Consider the following 25355-nt stretch of genomic DNA (forward strand, 5'->3'; position numbering starts at 1 on the left):
CACGAGTCATCGAAAAAGAAACAAACTACAGAAGTCCACGTGGCTACTACTCAGGTTGCCTCAACACCACATGCTCCAGGCTCGACTACACCAACTATTACTAGACAATACTCGGGAACCTTGCCCAAGTGTAACAAATGTAGCTACCACCACTATGGAGAATGCAGAGATATGTAGTGTACAAGTTGCAACCGTAAGGGCCATATCGCTCGATACTGCAGATCTCAACCCCAACCGAACAACCAGGTAAACCACAACAATAACAACAACAACAACAACAACAACAACAACAACAACAACAACAACAACAACAACAACAACAACAACAACAACAACAACAACCACAACAACAACAACAACAACAACAACAACAACAACAACAACAACAACAACAACAACAACAACAACAAAAATAACAACAACAACCGCAACAACAATAACAACAATAATAATGATGGGGCTAGTCACACTTGTTAAGGATATGGAGGAACCGTTCATTTCAGACGCAATTGCCCCAAAGCCAACAACCAAGGGGCAGGAGGATCAGGAAGGGTCCTGACGTTGGGTCAAGGTGAAGCAGTTCAAGACCCGACAGTTGTTACTGGTACGTTCCCACTTAACAACACTTACACATGCATTTTATTCGATAGCGGAGCCGTGCGGAGCTTCGTTAGTAACAAATTCAAACACTTACTAAAACAACAACCCCAAAAGCTAAACGAAGCCTTCACGGTGGAGATGGATAATGGGAAAACCGAACCAACCAAAGATGTTTACGTAGGGTGCACATTAACACTAAACAACCATTCATTTCAAATAGATTTGATGCCAGTAAATATTAGGAGTTTTGATGTGATAATCGACATGGATTGGTTAAGCCCCCACCGTGCTGATATTATGTGTCACGAGAAGGTCGTTCGCCTTCACCTCCCCAATCACAAAAACCTAATAATCTATGATGATAAGTATGGCGCCAATCTTTGTCTCATCTCGTGCATCAAGGCACAGAAGTGCCTGCACAAGAAGAGCTATGCTTTCCTCACTCATGTTGTGGACAAGGCCAAAGAAGTAAACATTAAAGACATCCTAGTGATATGCGAATTTCCGGATGTATTTCCTGAAGACCTTCTGGGAATACCCCCATAAAGATAGGTTGGATTTTGAATCGACCTCATACGAGGAGCCACATCAATTGCCAAATCACCCTACATGTTAGCTCCTGACGAAATGTAGGAGTTATCCAGTTAATTAAGCGAATTGTTGAGCAAAGGATTCATCAAACCAAGCTTTTCACCCTGGGGAGCTCCAGTCTTCTTTGTCAAGAAGAAGGACGGATCCTTCAGAATGTGCATCGATTATAGGGAATTGAATAAGCTCACTGTCAAAAACTAATACCCATTCCCTAGGTTTAACGATCTATTTGACCAACTTCAAGGAGCTAGCTACTTCTCCAAAATAGATCTATGATTCGGTTATCATCAGCTCCGAGTCCGAGAAGAGGACATTCCAAAAACTGCTTTCCGAACTCGATACGGTCATTACGAATTTGTTGTGATGCCCTTCGGTCTGACAAATGCCCCCGTAACATTTATGGACCTCATGAATCGAGTATGCCACCCATTCCTCGATAATTTCGTAATTGTCTTCATCAATGATATTCTCATATACTCCCGAAGCAAGGAGGAGCACAGTCAACATCTCCGTCAAATCTTGGAAGCTCTAAGAGCTGAAAGGTTATATGTGAAACTCTCCAAATGTGAGTACTAGATTCGCAGTGTAAACTTCTTGGGTCATGTAGTACATGAGGAAGGGATTCACATAGATCCTTCCAAGATGAATACCATTGAAGGTTGGGCGATTCCGAAAACACCAACAGAAATCCGAAAATTTTTGGGTCTCGCAGGCTACTATCGAAGGTTTATTCAGAACTTCTCAAAGATAGCCAAGCCCCTCACCACCTTGACACAAAAAAGGGTATCTTTCAACTGGACGGATAAGCAAGAGGCTGCCTTCCAAACCTTGAAGCGAGCCCTCTGTAGTGCACCATTTGTATCCTTACCAGAGGGAACCGAAGACTTCGTAGTCTATTGCGATGCTTCGTACCAAGGGTTAGGATGTGTCCTCATGCAACATGGAAAGTAGATAGCTTATGCATCTAGACAATTGCAGAAACATGAAGTAAATTACACCACCAATGATCTCTAGCTAGGAGTTGTGGTCTTCGCCCTAAAGATTTGGAGGCACTACCTCTACGGTACAAAGTGCACCATCTTCACGGATCACAAAAGCCTCCGGCACATTCTAATCTAAAATGAGTTGAACATGAGGTAGAAAAGGTGGGTTAAGGTGCTAAATGATTACAAATGCGAGATCAAGTACCACCCATGCAAGGCTAACGTGGTAGTCGATGCCCTGAGCAGGAAAGAATACTCAGGTCGCCGAGTGAATACATTATTGATAATCATCCACTCCCACCTAACCTCACTGATCAAGGGAGCCTAATAAGAGGGATTGAAGCTGGAGAACTCCGTAACTGAAACACTGCATGGGATGGATGAAAACCTTGAAGCCAAAAAGGATAGAGCTTACTACGTCATGAATAGAATCTGGGTCCCAAAATTTCGGGGATTCAGAGAGATAATCATGAACGAGGCTCATAAAACGCGATATTCCATCCATCCAGGTTTGGATAAAATGTACCTGGACATCAAAAAACAATATTGGTGGCCAAATATGAAGGCAGAGATCGCCACTTACGTGGGCAAGTGTCTCACTTGCGCCAAAGTGAAAGTGAAGTATCAGAATCCCTCGAGATTATTATAACAGTCGGTGATACCCGAGTGGAAATGCAAAAGGATTACCATGGACTTCATAACCAAATTACCTAAGATAGCAGACGGATTAGATGCTATCTGGGTGATTGTTAATAGGTTAACCAAATCCGCCCATTTCTTGCCAATAAAAGAATCGTACAAGATGGAATGATTAACACGAATCTATATAAAAGAGATCGTGAGGCTTCATGGGGCTCCAGTATCTATTATTTCGGATTGGGATAGTAGATTTACTTCATGGTTTTAGTAGTCACTCCAGAAGGCAATGGGAACACAACTAGACATGAGCACTGCCTACCACCCTCAAACCGAAAGCCAAAGCTAACGAACCATTCAAACACTTGAAGACATGCTCCGAGGCTGTGTGATTGATTTTGGCAAATCTTGGGATACCCACTTGCCTTTAATTGAGTTCTTGTACAACAAAAACTATCACACGAGCATAAGGTTTGCTCCTTTTGGGGCTTTGTATGGTCGCAAATGTAGATCGCCTCTCTGTTGGGCTGAGGTGGGTGACACCCAGCCGACAAAAGGGTAATCACCAAGCAACACTCTTATAGGACCAGAGATCATTTGAGAAACAACGGAAAAGATAATCCAAATCAAGGCTCGACTCCAAGCATCGCGAGACCAACAAAAGAGTTATGCTGACAAATGACGAAAGCCCTGGAATTCCAAGTCAGAGATTAGGTGCTATTAAAGGTCGCTCCCTGGAAAGGGGTGATTCATTTTGGGAAATGGGGAAAACTAAATCCGAGATACATCGGACCATTCGAGATTCTTGCTCGAATTGGTCAGGTGGCATATAAGCTACAGCTACCTGTGGAGCTCAACAACGTACACCCCAAGTTCCACGTCTCGAACCTGAAAAAGTGCTTATCAGATCAAACCCTTATCATTCCTTTGGAAGAGATCGAAATAAACGAGCATCTCCTATTTGTCGATGACCTAGTTGAGATAATGGATAGGGAAGTGAAGCGTACGAAACAAAGTCGCATTCCGATTGTGAAGGTTCGATGAAACGCTAAGCGCGGACCGGAATTCACATGGGAACGCGAAGACCATGAAGTAGAAGTACCCTTATTCTCTCGTTCATAGTTCTATTTTTCAAAAGAATTTCGGGACAAAATTCCCTCTAATGGGGGGATGATGTCATAACTAGCATTTTAGCTAGGAAATTTTGTCTTCATGTAAAGATCAACTCCTGTATAACTTGTAATCTAAGTTTCTGTCATGTACTATGCTCATTCAAAATCAACCATTTGAATCAAAACTCTTGAGTGAAGCTCAAAACCTAATACAATTCATCTCATATAGTTAACTATGGGTTTGAAACCTTAATATCCCGATTCAAACTCAGAATGGACCAGAATCCTCTTGTTGGGCCTAATGGGCCAGTAAACTCTCGATTTGGTTATTTTGGATTAAGGAACCCTATTTGGGCCTTAAATAGACCCATATTTATTCAATAATAACATTTTGGTCCATAAGACTTCTTATGGGCCTTATTGGGCCTAAAATGTCTCACTTTGTCATCATGGGCCTCCATGGGCCGTAAAGGGTTTCTTGAACCCTAATGGGCCGTAAACCCCTTTTTCCCTATCAATATTGGGTCGTAAACCCTCATATGGTCACAATGGGTCGAAAACTTTCAATTTGGGCCTCATGATTTCGAAAATAAGCAAACAAGGCCCAAACCCTTTCCCTTCTCTTTTCCTTCCCCCTTATTCTCGGTTTGATATAAAAAAAAGTCCATGGTTATAACCACTTGACACCTCATGTTTTTCTAGTGGATTCCCATGCATTACACAACAAATATTTAGGCATTTTCATACTCCCATGCAACCATCCTGTCATAAACTTTTCTCTTCTCTCCCTCTTATCTGTCTCTTAGCCAAGGATCATCCTACCACCGCCTTCATTTTCATTTCTAGTTACCACATTCCTCCAAGAATTCCAAGCAAAAATCCATCCATTTCTTCCAGATTTCGTGACTTTGAGAGTATACAACAAGATCTCTCCAAGCTCATACTTAGGTAATATCATGTAAACTTAAAGTGATTTAATTCATTTGATGGTAGATCCATCCTCATGAACATATGTTTTCATGATCATGCTCTCAAAACTTCCTAGAATTCGAAGATTGCTTCAAAGAAGTGAGCAAGGCCAAAAACTCTTCCAAATCTCCTTCCAAAACCGAAATCTCCAAAGCAAAGTGAATTCATACTCCTTATTTTCGGTTTTTACAATGTTTTGGAGGAGAATACAAGTTGTTTTGTGTAGATCTATGTGTGTATGCATGATTTTGTGTGTTTTTCATGATATATGTGTGATTATGTGTTATAAACTCCATGAACTTGAAAGTATGTTAAAATATGATGATATTTGTAGAACAAAACATTTATTGCAAACTTATTATGTAAATAAAAGTTTTAAAATACTTCAAAGTTGCTTAAAACTAAGAAAATTACATAAAAGGGCCAAAATGGAAAAATAATCAAAAATGAGGTTATTATATGTAACTCATGGTTTTAAGGGACCAAAAAGGATTATTTTTTTATAAATATGAATCCTTATGGAATTTGTGATTTTAAAAGGGTTAAAAGTGTAAATTTTCACAAATGGGCCTCATTTTTAGGCTTTCACAGTTTTTGGGTCAAAATTGAAAATTTTTGGACTTCTGTTGCTTAAGTGTCATTTTAAACAAAGTTGTGCCAAAAATAAAAAATTTCAATAAGAAGAATTCAAAATGTAAATTTATTAGATCTTGGACCAAAAAGATAAATTTCTTTATAAATGGGCCGATAATGCACATTTTCATAAAATTAAGCCAAAAATGATATTTTTAACAAAAGTGAGTTAAAAATGTTATTTTTACTTACAACTATGCCTTAAATGCAAACCTTGGCCTTAAAGGACCTAAATTGTCATTTTTACCAAAAATGTGTCATAATTGTAAATTTTCGGTTTGTAGGACCAAAAATGACCTTTTACAAAAAGAGGGGCTTTTATGTATTTTGGTAAATAATGAAGCTTGAACAACCAACGTAACAAACCATGTATCAACTACGTCATTTATACTTTTATTGGGCCTAGAATATAATTTACATGCTTAGTAGACCTTAGTTGTCCATTTACATGTTTATTGGGCCTGGAACATACCTTATATGCTTATTGGGTCTGGAATATAATTTGCATGCTTAGTGGGCCTTAGTTGTCCACTTACATGTTTATTGGTCCGGGAATATACCTTATATGCTTATTGGGCCTGGAATCTAATCTACAAGCTTAGTGGGCCTTAGTTGTCCACTTACATGTTTAATGGGCCTGGAATATACCTTTCATGTTTATTCGCATAAATTCGATTAAAGATCTAGTTAGACGTTTCGTTTTGTCACACCCCAAAACCACGAACGGCGGAAACGTTCAGGGGTGGAGGACGTCATGTACAGTATCACAACAGTGTAATATAATAAACAAGCAACAACATCATCCATTGCATTATAAGTAAAGTTTAATACATGTGTGTTCCTTCATTGTAATAAAACACCAAAAATATACAATCAAAATAAAAGACGAGACTTGTCTGCTCCGTCTTCTCAAAACCTGGCCTCCGTACCTGTCTACTGATGACCTGAGAATACAAGTTATTTTGAAAACGAGTATCAGCTTTAAAGCTGGTGAATTCATAAGTATATATGTGCCATTGCCTTGTTTGTGAAAATCTGTTATGAAAGCCATGTAAACCTTTAAATGAAAATGTTGAGGTAAGTATGAAATCCCTAGAAAAACCCTTATTTTCTATAAGTATGAAATGTAGTCTTCTACCAAGACCCGAATGTTCTGTATGTATGAAGTGTAGTCTTCTACCAAGACCTGAATGTTTTGTAAGTATGAAGTGTAGTTTTTCCTTTGTATTGACTAGTCCTAAAAGTGCTTAGTCTAACTCATCGTTTATGTGAAAGGTATCACAAAATAAAGTAATAGGAAATACGTAATAAAGTAAATGTTAGCCGGAGGTACTGGTGCTAACATGTACTTATATAACCTAATGAACATCCGAAGATTGTCCAATTGTCCTCTGTAGCAGCAGCAGGGCGAGGGAAGGGTTAGTCCCCGTAAAGGTACTCCTAGTATAAGTAATAACCGTAGGCATCCGTAGATGTTCATCACCCACTGTTTCTAACAGATGGGTTCCGGAATGGTTAGTCCCGTCCATATATCCCGAGGTACTAGGGATAGAGACCCATCTAGGTATCCCAAGGTACTAGGGATAGGGTCTTGTCTAGATATCCCGAGGTACTAGGGATATGCAGGAAGATTTACACAGAAGGTACTAATAAATCATCCTCGCAATTTGAGATACAAATATTCACTATAAACAAGTATACACAGGTAAAGGTATCTACGTAAAGGTACTCTTGTAATGTGTTCATGTATCATGTAAGCATATGTAAAGGTACTCATGTATCAGGTAAGGTTCTAGTAAGAACTCATGAATGAACTGACTCTTGTGTGATTCCTTGTAATAGAAGTAATGTTTGATATCTTCAAATTATCCCTATGATAATCTACTGTAATATAACTGGATGATCATGTAGGTTTGTACACTCTTACTACTCAAGAGTGTGGGAAACTAAATGAAAGATGTACGCTATAACATCAATACATATATAAGAATATAAGTGTATATGCATAGTTTAGTTCAAGAATGAAAATTGGTTTTTGTAAGACATCTTATGGGTTTTGAACAATAATTAACAATGACTTGATGTCATTTTAATAAACATTTCAAAGGTAAAACATTTGGTAACATTGTGTTTTTAAGATGTAAAACCATTTCATACATCACATTTTGTAGCATGTGAAATATGTTAAATGACAAACACAGTTATAAAATACATATCAATGATTAAATAACATGTTTGTTTCTACTTGTATTCCCCCCCACCCATTAAAGCATTTAAAATCATTTAAAATATTGATTAGGGGTATGAACTCACTTGAAAGTTTGAAGATAGCGAGATGGAAAACCGGGCAGAGTTTCGTCTCAGGAAACGGATTTTTCTCGGGATTCTCGGGAATCTCAGGAGTAAAATCTACATTCGGGACTTGAGCAAAAAGAACAGGGCTTCGGGTTTGAACGGGCACGGAAAACGAGGCAAGATCGTGAGAGAAAGGAGAGAAATGAGCAATTTTTCTGGAAACCGTCGCATTCTATTTATAGGGGGTCTGAGAAGCCTCGGTACGCGGGGCGTACGCTCGTACGCAGCGCGTACGCGTACGTCATGCATGAGCGAGTCCTCGACTGCCTCGGCTTCGGATGGGACGGATCGGATGGGACGAGTCGGATGAGGCGGGTCGGATGGGGCGGGTCGGTAACTTCGCATAGGGGCGACGTGGACGGACCGAGACCAAGGCCCTCAGGTACGCGTGGCGTACGGGGTTACGCAACGCGTAACTCGGATGAGGACGCTGACTCCTTCTTCGGATATTACCAGATTTTTGTTATAAATATATATATAAATTATTTAATAAACTTCAAAAATTCATATCTCCTTCATACGAACTCCGTTTTCGATGGTCTTTATATCCACGCGTAGGTGAGACTACGCTCTACAACTTTCGTTTAGACTCCGTTGGCAAATTCCGAAATTATTTTTATTATTTAATTATAAAATGAAGTGATTAAGGAATTTCTTTAAAAATTCATAACTTCTTTATATGACGTCGGTTTTTGCCAGACTTTTCACCGTTGAAATACCATTGTCGAGACCTTCGATTCTCATTTAGGTCATTCCGGCCAAAAGTCGCTCGATCTCCGATTCGAGTTTTTAGTTGCCTGTTGCTAAGCCGAAGTTGGAAAAATCTTAACTTCAATATACGAAGTCGGATTTGGGCGCTCTTTTTATGTACGAATGGTTTAATGACATTTAAACATTGAAGGAATTTAAATAGAACTTTTTGGACATTTTATCATCAAAGTTAATTTTATTAACTCAAAAGTGGTTACAATACTTGACTTTTTAGGTCATTACAAAGAGTTGAAATATCGGGTTGTCACATCATCCCCCCGTTAGAGGGAATTTCGTCCCGAAATTTAATGTAGTAAAGATACTAGTGAACATGAAAGAGATGAGGGTACTTTTGTTTCATCTGATCTTCGCGTTCCCATGTGAATTCAGGTCCCCGCTTGGCATTCTAGCGAACCTTCACGATGGGTATGCAACTTTGTTTTGTCTGCTTGACCTCACGGTCCATGATCTCTACAGGTTCTTCCACGAAGTTGAGGCTCTCGTTGATCTCGATCTCGTCAAGTGGGATTACAAGAGTCTCGTCAGATAGACACTTTTTCAAGTTAGATACGTGGAATGTAGAATGTACGCTACGAAGTGCGTCTGGTAGGTCGAGTTTGTAAGCTACGGGGCCGACTCTTGCAAGAATCTCGAAAGGCCCTATGTACCTCGGATTAAGCTTCCCACGCTTGCCGAAGCGTATCAAGCCCTTCCAGGGTGAGACTTTGAGAAGGACTCGGTCTCCCACCTGAAATTCCAAAGGTTTTCTTCGCTTATCAGCGTAGCTCTTCTGTCGGTCTCTAGAGGATTTCAATCGTTCACGGATCTGAACGATTTTCTCTGTCGTTTCCCGAATGATCTCCGGACCGGTGAGAGTACTGTCGGAAGCTTGCCCCCTGGCTAATTGGGTATCACCCATCTTAGCCCAACACAGAGGGGATCTGCACTTTCGGCCGTAGAAAGCTTCAAATGGAGCAGCCTTGATGCTCGTGTGATAACTGTTATTATAGGAAAACTCGACAAGGGGTAAATGAGTATCCCATGCCTTCCCAAAGGTAATCACGCAGGCTCGCAACATATCTTCCAGTGTTTGGATGGTCCTCTCACTCTGTCCGTCGGTCTGAGGATGGTAGGCTGTGCTCATGTCCAGCCTTGTTCCTAAGGAATGTTGTAGTGATTGCCAAAATCTTGAGGTGAACCTACTATCTCTATCGGAGATAATGGACATAGGTACACCATGTAGCCGTACGATTTCCCTAATGTATGTTCTCGTAAGTTTCTCCATCTTGTCGGTTTCTTTGATAGGCAGGAAGTGTGCAGACTTGGTCAATCTATCAACGATGACCCATATGGTGTGAAGTCCACCCGTTGTCTTGGGCAACTTGGTTATGAAATCCATAGTGATCCGCTCCCACTTCCATTCCGGGATCTTTGGTTGTCGCAATAAAGCAGAGGGCTTCTGGTACTCGAACTTAACCTTTGCGCAAGTAAGGCATTTACTTACGAAGGTAGCAATCTCTTCTTTCATATTAGGCCACCAGTATAGCTTTTTAAAATCCAGATACATCTTATCTGAACCTGGGTGGACGGAATACCGAGTGTTGTGCGCCTCGGTCATGACCAAGTCTCGGAAACCACCGTGTTTCGGTGTCCAGATCCGGTTCATGAAATATAAGGCTCCGTCACCCTTGGCTTCTAAATTCTTGTCCATTCCTCTAAGGGATTCATTCGTCACATTTTCAGGTTTCATGGCTTCAAGTTGAGCCCCCTGAATTTGTTTAGACAAGTGTGAATGGATGGTTATTGACAATGACTTGACTTTGCGACCAGAATATTCCTTCCGACTTAGGGCGTCTGCTACTACGTTGGCTTTACCCGGATGATAACGAATATCACATTCGTAATCAATGAGTAGCTCGACCCACCTTCGTTGTCTCATGTTGAGCTCCTTTTGATTGAAAATGTGTTGTAAACTCTTGTGGTCGGTAAAGATAGTGCTCTTTGTTCCATACAAGTAATGTCTCCAGATCTTCAGAGCAAACACTACTGCTCCTAGTTCAAGATCGTGGGTCGTGCAGTTAACCTCGTGTGTCTTCAACTGCCTCGAGGCGTAGGCGATGACCTTACCTCGCTGCATCAGAACACATCCGAGCCCTTGATTTGATGCATCACAATAGACTACGAAGTCTTCTATTCCTTCGGGAAGGGATAGTATTGGCGCAGTGCACAAGGCTCTCCTGAGCGTTTGGAACTCTCTCTTGTTTCTCTTCCCAGTCAAAGGCCACGCCTTTTTGGGTTAGGGTTGTAAGAGGTTTCGCTATTCGAGAGAAGTTCTGAATGAATCTGCGGTAGTAGCCAGCGAGACCTAGAAATTGACGAATTTCTGTAGGCGTCTTAGGTGCTGACCAGTTCTCAATGGCTTTAATTTTGGATGGGTCCACGTGGATTCCCTCTTCGCTTACCATGTGTCCTAAGAATTCGACTCTCCGGATCCAAAATTCACATTTCGAGAACTTCGCATAAAGCTTCTCTTTTCGTAATGTCTCTAGAACTTGTCGCAGGTGATCGCCATGCTCTTTCTTACTTCGGGAGTAGATCAGGATGTCGTCAATGAAAACGATGACGAACTGATCCAAGTAAGGTCGGCATACTCTATTCATCATATCCATGAAGACTGCGGGCGCATTGGTCAATCCGAATGGCATCACCACGAACTCGTAATGTCCGTAACGAGTTCGGAAGGCTGTCTTCGGCACATCCTCTTCTAGCACTCGTAACTGGTGATATCCGGATCTCAGATCAATCTTAGAAAAATAGTTCGCCCCTTGCAGTTGGTCGAATAGATCATCTATGCGAGGCAGAGGGTAACGCTTCTTGACCGTCAGTCTATTGAGTTCTCTGTAGTCAATACACATACGGAATGATCCGTCTTTCTTCTTAACGAACAAGACCGGTGCTCCCCAAGGTGAGAAACTTGGTCTTATAAAGCCCTTGCTGAGCAGTTCGTTAAGTTGACCAGAGAGTTCCTGCATCACAACTGGTGCTAAACGGTAGGGCGACTTGGCTACTGGGGTAGCTCCTGGGACTAAGTCGATTATGAACTCGACCTGTCGTTGCAGAGGTAACCCGGGTAGTTCTTCTGGAAAAATGACGGGGAAGTCGCTCACTACTAGGATGTTCTTTAGTTCTTTCGTTTCGAGGCTCGTATCGACGACGTGAGCAAGGAATGCATGGTATTCCTTACGCAGATACTTCTGTGCTTGAATACTTGATATAATACGAAGACTTGCACCGGGTTTGTCGCCGTAGACTATAAGGGTTTCGTTAGACGGAAGGTTTAGACGGACTGCTTTCTCGTAGCACATGATGTCGGCGTGATGAAGGCTTAACCAATCCATACCAATGATAACGTCGAAACATTTAATTGAGACTGGCATGAGATCTATCTTGAAAGTCTGGCTATCTAAAGTTAAGGTGCAACCTACATATATGCAGTTTATACTCTCTGTTTTCCCGTTAGTCATTTCTACCGTGAATGAACTATCTAATGCACATGGTTTTTGTTTAAGCAGGTGTGCAAATTTGTGACTTACAAAACTTTTCTCGGCTCCACTATCGAAAAGTATGCAAGCACATGAGTTATCGAGGAGGAACGTACCAGTAACTATCATTGGATCAGCTACTGCATCCTCGTGGCCTAAGGCCATAACTCTTCCTACTCCGCCAGCCATCCTTGCTTTAGGGCAGTTCCTCTTGTAATGGCCCACCTCGCCACATCCGTAGCAAGTTTAGCCCATCCCTGCGTTTGGGACCTGGGCGGCTTGAGCTGTTGGAGCCTTGCAGTAACGGGCGGTGTGCCCCTTCCTGTTGCAGTTAGAGCAGAACATCTCCTTGCAAGGTCTGTGGTGGTAGTAGTTGCACTTGGTGCACTTTGGAAGAGTTCCAGCATATGTTTTTGCTGGTAAGAGGTTCGCAGGGGCAACAGGAGTCACTGTGGCAACATTGATCGCCACAAGTTGTTGTTTATTGGAGGATCCTTGCAAAGCCCCTCTTTTCCTCTTATTCCACCCCTTCTTGTCGTAGTCGGGGTTGGATTTTTGTGGTACAGGTGTAGGGGTTGTTGTGTTTTGAGGTTTCCGGTGATCGATAAGAGATTGTGCCAATTCCTTGGCACTATCAAAGGTAATAGGCCTGGAAGCGATCACACTTGACTGGATCTGGGGCGACAGTCCCCATATATATCTCTCGATCGTTTTGCTCTGGAGAGCAACCATATCAGGGCATAAGTTTGCCAAATCACAGAACCTATTTGTGTAGGTAGTGATGTCGAATCCAACCATTTGTAGACCCCAGAATTCTTGCTCGAGTTTTTGTATTTCACCTCGAGGACAGTATTCTTTCATCAGCATGTCTTTCAACTTTTCCCAGCCGATGGAATACGCCACCACCAAAGTTAGATAGTTAACATGGCTGTTCCACCATGTTAGTGCTCGGTCAGAGAAGGTACAAGCTGCGAACTTGACCTTGTTGCCTTCTTGGCATCCGCAGATCTCGAAGACAGATTCCATATTCTCAATCCACTGTCTCAACACCATAACACCCCCAGTTCCATTGAAGCTGCGGGGTTTGGCGTTAGTGAAGTCCTTGTAGGTGCACTCCCGAGGGTGTCCATGGCTTTCGCCGTGGTTCGAGGGTGGTGCACCTGTTCCTGATCCGCTAGGGGCAGGAGCATTGATTGCTAACACAGCAGCTGCAACTGCTGCTGTGAAAGCTGCCTGGAACATGTTTGCATCGAAAGGATTTGGTGGTTGAAGGGGTACAGGTGGTGGTGGAGGTGGTGGTATTGGTGCTGCGTTGTTTGGGTTCCTCCTTGGATTCCTGCGTGGCGGCATCTTTAACTATACGTTTAAAAGATGACAAAATGGATAAGAATAAATGATTAATGAATGTGTCTAATGGACTAAATCCCCATAGCCCAACAACAGAAGGAATAGCTAAAATAGACGAACTGACTAAGATAATTACAGTAAGACCAAATACCCCTATGGTATTTCTTTATGGTTGTGTTGGTAAGTTTTTAGACTTGTTGCCATATCACAACCATTCTTGGGCATATTCTAATCACTCCTCGGACCAGCATAGTTGATCAGGCTATGCCATTCCCAAGACTGACTATATATCTCCAGGCTTACTTGTGATATTCAACAATCGTAATACTTTTGTTCTTGTCGTTGTGACACTGATTTTAGTATGAATGCAGGCACGTATACTTACTTAAATATTTTATTATTTAAAAGTATAACTCTGAGACAGAGTGTTTTAATCCCATGTATTTATAGTTAGTATATCTTTTATGGGTTGATATACTATATTCACTATAAACAATGCTCTGATACCAATCTGTCACACCCCAAAACCACGAACGGCAGAAACGTTCAGGGGTGGAGGATGTCATGTACAGTATCACAACAGTGTAATATAATAAACAAGCAACAACATCATCCATTGCATTATAAGTAAAGTTTAATACATGTGTGTTCCTTCATTGTAATAAAACACCAAAAATATACAATCAAAATAAAAGACGAGACTTGTCTGCTTCGTCTTCTCAAAACCTGGCCTCCGTACCTATCTACTGATGACCTGAGAATACAAGTTATTTTGAAAGCCAGTATCAACTTTAAAGCTGGTGAATTTATAAGTATATATGTGCCATTGCCTTGTTTGTGAAAATCTGTTATGAAAGCCATGCAAACCTTTAAATGAAAATGTTGAGGTAAGTATGAAATCCTTAGAAAAACCCTTATTTTCTATAAGTATGAAATGTAGTCTTCTACCAAGGCCCGAATGTTCTGTATGTATGAAGTGTAGTCTTCTACCAAGACCTGAATGTTTTGTAAGTATGAAGTGTAGTTTTTCCTTTCTATTGACTAGTACTAAAAGTGCTTAGTCTAACTCATCGTTTATGTGAAAGGTATCACAAAATAAAGTAATAGGAAATACGTAATAAAGTAAATGTTAGCCGGAGGTACTGGTGCTAACATGTACTTATATAACCTAATGAACATCCGAAGATTGTCCAATTGTCCTCTGTAGCAGCAGCAGGGCGAGGGAAGGGTTAGTCCCCGTAAAGGTACTCCTAGTATAAGTAATAACCGTAGGCATCCGTAGATGTTCATCACCCACAGTTGCTAACAGATGGGTTCCGGAATGGTTAGTCCCGTCCATATATCCCGATGTACTAGGGATAGAGACCCATCTAGGTATCCCGAGGTACTAGGGATAGGGTCTTGTCTAGATATCCCGAGGTACTAGGGATATGCAGGAAGATTTACACAGAAGGTACTAATAAATCATCCTCGCAATTTGAGATACAAATATTCACTATAAACAAGTATACACAGGTAAAGGTATCTACGTAAAGGTACTCTTGTAATGTGTTCATGTATCATGTAAGCATATGTAAAGGTACTCATGTATCAGGTAAGGTTCTAGTAAGAACTCATGAATGAACTGACTCTTGTGTGATTCCTTGTAATAGAAGTAATGTTTGATATCTTCAAATTATCCCTATGATAATCTACTGTAATATAACTGGATGATCATGTAGGTTTGTACACTCTTACTACTCAAGAGTGTGGGAAACTAAATGAAAGATGTACGCTATAACATCAATACATATATAAGAATATAAGTGTATATGCATAGTTTAGTTCAAGAATGAAAAATGGTTTTTGTAAGACATCTTATGGGTTTTCAACAATAATTAACAATGACTTGATGTCATTTTAATAAACATTTCAAAGGTAAAACATTTGGTAACAATGTGTTTTTAAGATGTAAAACCATTTCATGCATCAGATTTTGTAGCATGTGAAATATGTTAAATGACAAACACAGTTATAAAATACATATCAATGATTAAATAACATGTTTGTTTCTACTTGTATTCCCCCCCCCCCCCCCATTAAAGCATTTAAAATCATTTAAAATATTGATTAGGGGTATGAACTCACTTGAAAGTTTGAAGATAGCGAGATGGAAAACCGGGCAGAGTTTCGTCTCGGGAAACGGATTTTTCTTGGGATTCTCGGGAATCTCGGGAGTAAAATCGACCTTCGGGACTTGAGCAAAAAGACCAGGGCTTCGGGTTTGAACGGGCACAGAAAACGAGGCAAGATTGTGAGAGAAAGGAAAGAAATGAGCAATTTTTCTGGAAACCCTCGCATTCTATTTATAGGGGTTTGAGAAGCCTCGGTACGCGGGGCGTACGCTCATACGCAGTGCGTACGCGTACGTCATGCATGAGCGAGTCCTCGATTGCCTCGGCTTCGGATGGGACGGATCGGATGGGACGGGTCGGATGGGGTGGGTCGGATGGGGCGGGTCGGTAGCTTCGCATAGGGGCGACGTGGACGGACCGAGACCAAGGTCCTCGGGTACGCGGGGCGTACGGGGTTACGCAGCGCGTAACTCGGATGAGGACGCTGACTCCTTCTTCGGATATTACCGGATTTTTGATATAATATATATATATATATATATATATATATATATATATATATATATATATATATATATATATATAAATTATTTAATAAACTTCAAAAATTCATATCTCCTTCATACGAACTTCGTTTTCGATGGTCTTTATATCCACGCGTAGGTGAGACTACGCTCTACAACTTTTGTTTAGACTCCGTTGGCAAATTCCGAAATTATTTTTATTATTTAATTATAAAATGACGTGATTAAGGAATTTCTTTAAAAATTCATAACTTCTTTATCTGACGTCGGTTTTTGCCAGACTTTTCACCGCTGAAATACCATTTTCGAGACCTTTGATTCTCATTTAGGTCATTCCAGCCAAAAGTCGCTCAATCTCTGATTCGAGTTTTTAGTTGCCTGTTGCTAAGCCAAACTTGGAAAAATCTTAACTTCAATATACGAAGTCGGATTTGGGCGCTCTTTTTACGTACAAATGGTTTAATGACATTTAAACATAGAAGGAATTTAAATAGAACTTTTTGGACATTTTATCATCAAAGTTAATTTTATTAACTCAAAAGTGGTTACAATAATTGACTTTTTATGTCATTACAAAGAGTTGAAATATCGGGTTGTCACACGTTTGGCACCAAATGAGTGTACAGACGTAGCATGTAGTTATAACCAGAGTCTCCTGGAGAGAGAACGAGAGTTTGTGTATAGATCTATAAGGGGGTGACACCCCACACCTGAGTTGTTCGTTACAGTGAGACTAGGCCAGTCTAGGGTGACAAACCTTACCTTAAACAAGTCGGCGTCTTATCGACGTCATGACAGGCGAAATTGTCATGACAGACGAAGTTGTCTGGGGTCATTCTCTTTATATTCTCATAAACATTAACACACATGCATTAATCCAAGATCGGACACAAACATTTCAAACCGTTTTTCAGAAAATATCAGATTTTTTGGTGTTTACAAAGTAATACAAAACATTTTTTTTCCTAAACATGCTTATGAACTCACCAACATTATATATGTTGACCTTTTTAAATTAACTTGTATTCTCAGGAAATCGTTGAGCAGGTTGGTCAGCAAGAATACGTGGATATTTTGTTATGTTTTGTTTTCATCATACTTTGGATATTTTGGCATGTAATATTGAAATACAATCTTTGATGCAAACCAATGACTGTTGTAATATGACATGTGTGATGATGATGATGGTGTTATGTTTCAATTATATACACTATGATGATACTACAAGATTGAAGTCACTCAAGCCCCCCGGACGTTTACGCTGTCTGGTTCAGGGGTGTGACATTGGCTAACCCTAGTCAACTCTTAACTTAAGGTAATCCCATTTTACTTCAATATGTCAATTTACAAGATACACTTGATAATTGTTCTTTCCAATAGATTAGAATACAATGTTTGGAGTAACCTAAGAAGAGCTTTATCAAAGGCATGATCTTTCTTTTCGTTTATGAGAACTATTCCCAAACTATAAATTTGACAAGACTGATCATCCTCATAGGTAATCCTTTCAAAGGTTTTATAGCAGTAGATTTTAGTGGATAAGGTTATAGACATCATTCAATATCAATTTCCATTATAGTTTGTTTCATTAATCCTTAGAAATTAATCACCATAAATAAAATTATTTTAGAAGGATAGGATCCATATTTGGCAGCATGATGTGTAGAGGGATTTCATAAAGACACCATAAAGTTATTTAGGTAGGCAAATCCCTTTGCCAATTTTGATCACCAAAAAATTACTAGATATTTGAGATTCATTGACTATCAATGACATGTTAATCTCAGATTATGTTCATCTCAGATTCAATGACAGCGTCACTGCGGATCACTGAATAGATGGTGAATCGACCATACAAAATCACATGGTCCCCGGCTCAAGTTACACTTGAGATTCATGAGTTCCACATCATTCTCTACCTATACTCTCAAAATGATGTGTCGGTTAACCACACGAGCTCCATCAACAAGTTATAAAGAGAATGTGCAACCTTTATGGATAACATAAGATTCACATTAAATAGATTGAGAATTAACCATGAAAAATCGCATGGTCCCCGGCTCAAGTTATGCTTGAGATTCGAGAGTTCCATATCATTCTCAACTATACTCTAGAGTGATGTGCCAGTTAACCACATGAGCTCCACCAACATAATATAAAGAGAATTTGCAATTTTCATGTATAATATGAGAATCGCATTCTATTAATAAAACGAGATTTTGTTTTATACTTGTATTTAGAAAACTTTTAGATTGACCATTATCACAATCAAACCCTTTCGGTAATTCCGTTCTCAAAATGAAATTGGGCGGTGAGGGTGGTAAGCAAGAAGCATATTAGAAACTGACCTCATTAGGAATCATAAAGACCTCCTTAAACCCCTATGATATTTCCAAATTTATACACATTTCTAGGCAATATTTAAGTACATTTTAAATATATTTTGGTTATTTTAATAGAATAATGGTATTTATAAGGATAAATTGTTATTTGCAGCCAAAATAGAAGCATTCTCGAAGATACGGACTGAAACTGAAAATACTTGGAACTTTGGAGGCTTGAAGGGAAGAAGGATGAAAAACTCAACAAAAAACGTACTCACGACGTGAGTAATTTGATGCTCACGATGTGAGTGGGGTGTTCCAGAAGATATGCATCCGGGTGAAAGAATCGTTGTTGAATACGAAAAACTCGCATTCACGACGTGAATCCTTATGGTTCACGACGTGAACTTGGAAAAATCAGATAGTATAAATTATCTTGATCATTATGACTTAGGAGACTTTTGGCTAGAGAAAAGGGTTTCAGAAGACGAGTTTCAGCAGAAGAAAAGTCTTAGAAGAAGGATTTCAACACCAAAAGAGTAGAGGTTCATAATTACTTTAATTGTTGATACTTGAACATGTCTTATACTTTGAATTGTGCTTGTTTATTTGCTAGTATGTCCAGCTCAATCTAGCTTCTTCTGTTAGCTAGATGAAGCTGGAACTCATGGTTTTAATGCATTAGATTTGACTTTACTTGTTGGTAATATGCTTGTGCTGATTGATTTTACCTAGCATGTTTAATTTAATATTTGATTGCTTTAAATTATTGTTCTGTGTAGTTAGTGAATACAAATATGCATGAATTTGAATACCTAATAATTCAGTGAACACTAGTTTATTAGAGCTAAGATCAAACCAATCTTAGATAAGTAATTGAATCATTGAATTAAGTTGTGCTAGAGAACTCATATTATGACTGTAATTGTGTTTTGATTAATCAATCTTACATGGCTCCAATCTTATTCAACAATTGATTATGTGTTAACTATTGTGTGACCATACATACACTTACATGAATTAATTAAAGTTAGTAGATTTAGAACTAAATTGCTAATACTATCTTAATTGGTACCAACAGTAATTGTCATAGCTAAATTATAAACCATTGAGGGAAAGTGGATTCGAACTAACAGAAGTATTTTTAGTAATTGATTGAATTTGAGTAAAGTTCGTCTGATCATGTAAAATCAGATAAAAACCTTTTAAGCTGTTAATTATTAGATTAATTTAGTAGTAAGTAGATTAATTAGTTAACACCGTTCCCTGTGATCGACACCCGACTTACCCAACTATTCTATAATTCGACTAGGTACACTGCCTAGGTGCATTTTAGTTAGGTTATAAATTATAAAATTAGTAGGTACTTTTGTGCACATCAAGTTTTTGGTGTCGTTGTCGGGGACGTCTTAGTTAATTACTGATTTATTTGCTTTAGATTAACTAAGCCGTTGTCGGGGACGACTTAGTTAATTACTGATTTTTTTTTCTGGCATTACAGAACTCACGACGTGAGCATTACAGGCTCACGACGTGAATCCTGTGAGTCCTTGTTTTCTTAGTTTAGTTTGTCTTTCTTAGTTCAGTTTTACGTTTTTATTTTTTATTTTGTAGGAGTTCATGACCAGGGCCTCTAACACACCTTTGGTGCCACCTCTTGAAGATCCAGAGTCTGCCCTTCACAAAAAGAACGATAAGAATGTGAAAGAAGATCAAACACCAAAGAAGATTCCCTTACAAGAACTCAAGTCGGTGTTCTCAAAGAAGTCGGGAAAGATAGCGGAAGGATCGAGTTCATCTTCGAAGGACAAGAACAAGGTTGAAGACTTAGATCAAATACCTAACCCGAACGAATCCGAATACGAATCCGAAACCGAGTTTGGACTTTATACAAGTGAACCCGAGAACGAGCCAAGAAACGAGATGGCGAATATTGAAGAATTGTCCATGGGAGCTTATAGAAAGAGAATTAGAGATGGTGTTGGTCCGGGTTTAGTACAACCTGCCATTCCTGCCACTGCCACATTTGAGCTGAAAGGACATATGCTTTCTGCACTAAAGAATATCCCATTCTATGGAAAAGATCATGAAGATGTGTTTAAGCACTTAGATGAAGTCAATGACATTGTTGATTATTTCAATGTCCCGAATGTGAATAGAGATACCATCTTGCTAAGGATTCTACCGACCACTTTCAAGAGAGCAGCAAAAGATTGGTTAAAAGCACTACCACCGGGTACAATCACTACTTGGGCTCAAATGCATGAGCAGTTTCTAGATCAATTCTGTTCACCATCCAAGATAGCTAAACTCAAGAAGGAAATAGCCAATTTTGAGCAAAACCCAGGGGAGTCACTTTACGAGGCCTGGGAGCAATACAAGGGGTTGTTAAGGAATTGTCCTCAACATGACCTTAACATTCTACAAGAAGTGTCCATATTCTATGACGGGGTCAATGTAATGATTGGGCAACTCCTTGATTCTCAAGGACCACTTACAAAGAAAAATACAGGTGAAGTCAAGGAATTAGTTGAAGAATTTGCAAAGCATTCTCGTGAATACCACAATCCAAGGAATGAAGGAGTAAAGGGAGTTGGGAGTGCACATTCTAAAGAGATGGCTGCTATGATGGTAACACTAAATAATATGGACCGAAGGCTAACCCAAATGAAGCAATCAATTCATGTAATTAGAGTTGGTTGTGAAAGATGCAGTGGTCCACATTTGACTAAAGATTGAAACTTGGATGAATATGGGAACAAGAAGGCTCAAGTTTGCTACTCAAGTGGGGACAAGTATGATGAAGACTGGAGGAAACCAAAGAAAGAGTGACTGCCATATGATGAGTACAAGAGGCAAATAGAAGAAAAATTTAAGCAGACAAGCCGAGGCATCTACCAAAAAGAGCAACCACCAGCCGAGAAGAAAGTAGACTTGGAAAACATGTTGACCTGATTTATGGAAGCATCCGAGAGAAGACATAATGATACCGCTATAGTGCTAAATGAACACATGAATATGATGAAAGAACAACACAAAATGATGATTGACTAGCAAGCTTCATTAAGAAATCATCAAGCATCGATTCATAGTTTAGAAGTCCAAGTTGGTCAACTCACTACTTTGGTGAATAACATATTATCTTCACAACTTCCCGAAAAGAAAGCTCAACCTCATGTTATGGCTATTGATATTGAAGAAGAGGCAATCTCTGAGTTTGTTGAGGCACTAGAAGTGGACCCAAAGCAGCCCGATCCAAAGCCAAAGAAGCCGAAGCTCAAAAATGAAGACATTGCTGAAACACCAGACTCACGTCGTGAGCCCTCTAAGCTCATGTCGTGGGTTGGGTCTGAATAGAAAAAGTCAGAATCCGTTCCAGCTTATAAACTGCCTTTGCCATTCCTGTCTCGAGCACATCTTAGTCCACTGGAAAGGGAACATCTGGAGTTTATTCAACAAATAAAGGGTATTCCTATTAATACTCCTTTTATTGATTCACTTTCAAAAATTACAGAATACGTGAAGTTCCTTCAAGATCTAATAGACACTCGACATGAATTGAAGAAGAATTATAAAGTGATTCTTAGTGAGCAAAGCTCAAAAGTTGTATTGGGGGAGTTACCTAAGAAGATGGGAGATCCCGGACGCCTCACTCTTCCATGTGAGTTTGGTAACAGTTTGAAGAGTTATGCTTTAGCCGTTCTGGGGCTAGCATAAATTTGATGTCTTTTTCGTTCTACCAAAAGTTAAATATCCAGAAGATGAAGGCAACAAAAATGACCATCCACATGGCTAATCCTTCGGTGACTCACCCGAGAGGAATAGTTGAAGACATCCTTGTCAAAATTGGGAAATTTTTTTTCCCATTTGACTTTGTCATTTTGGATATGAAGGAGGATGCAAATATCCCAATCATTCTTGGTCACCCTTTGCTAAATAGTGTTGGCGCTTTAGTTGATGTTCGTGAATCTAAGCTTACATTGAGGGTTGGTGCTGATAAGGAAGATTTTGGAATACAAGATGGATTTCAAGGATATGATGTTAAAGGTGAAGTGTTCAATAGTAATGAAGATAATGAATTTGAAGAATTAGAAAAATTCATGGAGGAAGAAATCAAGACAATTAATCAAGTTAAACGCACTAAACCAAGAGCATTCGTTCCATTTTTCGTTGAAGTCATTGCCTACACAAAACCAACATCTTTGATAAGTGAGGAAAGTGATGAAATGTCGAGTGATGAAGAAGAAGTTACATCAAAGGTGACTAGTCTAGTGGTGAAAGAAGAGAATGTACTTATTGAGCTAATGAAGAATGAAGAAAAAATGGAAACAAAAGGGACCAAAAGGAAGCATGAAATAGACGAGGTGAAGGCTAAAAAGGAAAACTCAAAGAAGGCGTACATTAGATGAGTCCAAGCCTACAAGAGGCGATGGAAGGAGCAGAAAATCCAGCTGGTGGTGGACTCATCTGAAGATTCAATGTAGGAGGCACGGAGTCTAGCTCAAGACTCCTAAAAAAGAAGCACTTCTCGGGAGGCAACCCGAGTTTGGTTTGCATTTCCTTTTTCTTTTTAGTTTTTGCATTTTTAGTTTTAGGGAAATCGATTATATCATCCAAATCACTTTTCACATAATAAAACACTGAGTGTGGGGTCCCTAAAAATTAAGTGGTAATAATTAAAAATATCTAGTTAATAGACAAATTTGTAGTTTATAATAAATTTCATTATCAGACAGTATTGACGACGTGAATCATAATGATTCACGACGTAAGTCTAGGTTGAAACAGACAAAATATTCCTTAGGACAATTTTAGTCCAGCCCACTCCATGTTACAATCTTATATCATTAGATGGCCCAAATTTTTCAGTTTATTTCATATTGGATGGCCCAATTGTACAACCCAAATGGACTCACGACGTGAATTCTTACAATTCACGACGTGAATTATGAATTCACACTGGACCACAAATAAGAACAGATTCCTTTGACTTAGCCACATTGTTTATTCCCCCACGAAGTGAGGCTGTCTTTTGGTCCCCCCATCTTACCAATTTCGGCCAATTTCCAACTTCTACTCCCTTTTTGCTTACGTAATCAACAATCTAAGGTAATGATTTCTTGTGTTTCATGGCTAATTTCACTTTACTAGTTGAATGATGGGGCTATGGTTTGGTAATTAGTAATTTGTTCATATGTGCCCTAAAATTCGTGATATAGCATTTGCATGTTGATAGATTGTGGTTAGCGTTAACATAGGAATAAACCCCAACAAAGTTTTTGGTCCGATTCGAGTTCTACCTTGACCGATCGTGACGAGCTGTGACGAACTCACGACGTGAATCCAGACGGGTTCACGACGTGAATCCTGAACATGACTATTATAGTTTTCTATTTTCTTATGATTCTTGGATTTCTTTTGTTTTGTGGTTTTTTTCTGTTTAGTTTTACAGGAATGGCTCCAAGACGCGAGGTTCCAACCGGGGTTGCTAGTTTACACCCATTTTACAATTTCCCAACAACAATGTCCCAAGAAGTTTTGACCTATTGGAACAACCGTTTGGGGTGGCTTTAGAACCGTGAGATTTCTGTTTCCCCTACAATTAATTGGGCAAGGTTAAGGGAGGTTGGGCTTGTTGATCAAATGTCCTAGTATCTCACGAAAATATTTTTGGGAGATGGTTTTTCGTTTACTTGTTCGGGGTGGCTTAATATTTTCTGCATTCAAGAGAGGGTTTATAAGGAATTATGTGTGGATTTCTTCTCGACAGTGACATTCCACAAGAATGTCCAAGACCCTCATTATCAGCGAGCTTTGGTATTCCGTCTCGGGGAAGAGTACCATGAATGCAGCCTTGTGGAGTTTTCTTGGAGGGTGGGGATATATAATCCCCACGAGACAATGACTCCTGAGTTTGGCATGTTCTTAAGGGAGGCGGTCAGAAGTTATGCAGATGGTGTTACGGGGTTTAATTTCTGGCACAACATTGCTTCTCGGGTGTTTAACTCCGGGGTATCACCAGAAAGCAGCATTCGGTCCCCTATCCATCGATTACTCCACCGATTTATCACATTTTCCATCAACCACAGGAGGCATGGGGATAAAGTAACGAAGCAAATATTGTTTTTCTTGTGGTGTATCTTACAGCCAGGAGTGTGTTGCAACATTCCTTACTTTTTGGCACGCTTTCTGGCTGATTATGTTGCTAGTTCTCGTCATGGGAGCCCTATCTGTGGAGGGAAATTCATTACACGTTTGGCCCGATCATATGGTTTGCTTGTTCCTGGTATCAATCGTTCCATGAATTGCATGGATGAGAATGAGTTTAGCATGGGTTATTTAGAGACAATGCGGGTTGTTCAGAACTTTGGATTTCACTGGGGTATTTTGGCATCAGATGATGAGGGTGGTGAGCAGTCAGGTGGTCAACCTGAGCAGTAGCCACAACCACGGCCAAGGCGAAGGAATGTGAGAGGGAGAGGTGAATGAGGACAACCGGTGCACCAACAAGCACCCATTGGCGGACCCAACTTTGGGGGTGATATGACAGGCTATTTTGATCAGCTTTCACTTAGCATGAATTGGATTGGGGGTACAATGGAAAATATGATATGACATTTCCATGTTGAGCAACCTCCTCATTTGGGGAATCATTACCCGATTTGCCCTCGGTGGAGCGAATATAGAAACCAAGGAGAAGATGGAGCGGGCACAAGTGGAGCACATGATGATGATGAGGATGATTGATTTGATTGTTTTTAGTTTTTAGTTTATAGTTTATTTGGTTTTAATTTGTTTGAGAAATTTGAAACACTTGTTGGTTTAACATGTTAATTTATTATTGTTGGGATTATTATGTTGCGTCATGGGCTCGG

At 39.8% G+C, this 25355-nt stretch overlaps 1 non-coding gene across 1 annotated transcript; it reads right to left on the reverse strand.

The window, feature by feature from the left end:
- Positions 1 to 20787: 20787 nt before the first annotated feature.
- LOC111887297 (small nucleolar RNA R71) lies at positions 20788 to 20894 on the reverse strand. The gene has a single exon (XR_002848727.1). It is a non-coding gene; the product is annotated as a small nucleolar RNA R71 (small nucleolar RNA).
- Between the last annotated feature and the right edge of the window lie 4461 nt (positions 20895 to 25355).

This window comes from Lactuca sativa, chromosome 5 (assembly GCF_002870075.4).
Source record: "Lactuca sativa cultivar Salinas chromosome 5, Lsat_Salinas_v11, whole genome shotgun sequence".
Lineage (NCBI taxonomy): Eukaryota > Viridiplantae > Streptophyta > Magnoliopsida > Asterales > Asteraceae > Lactuca > Lactuca sativa.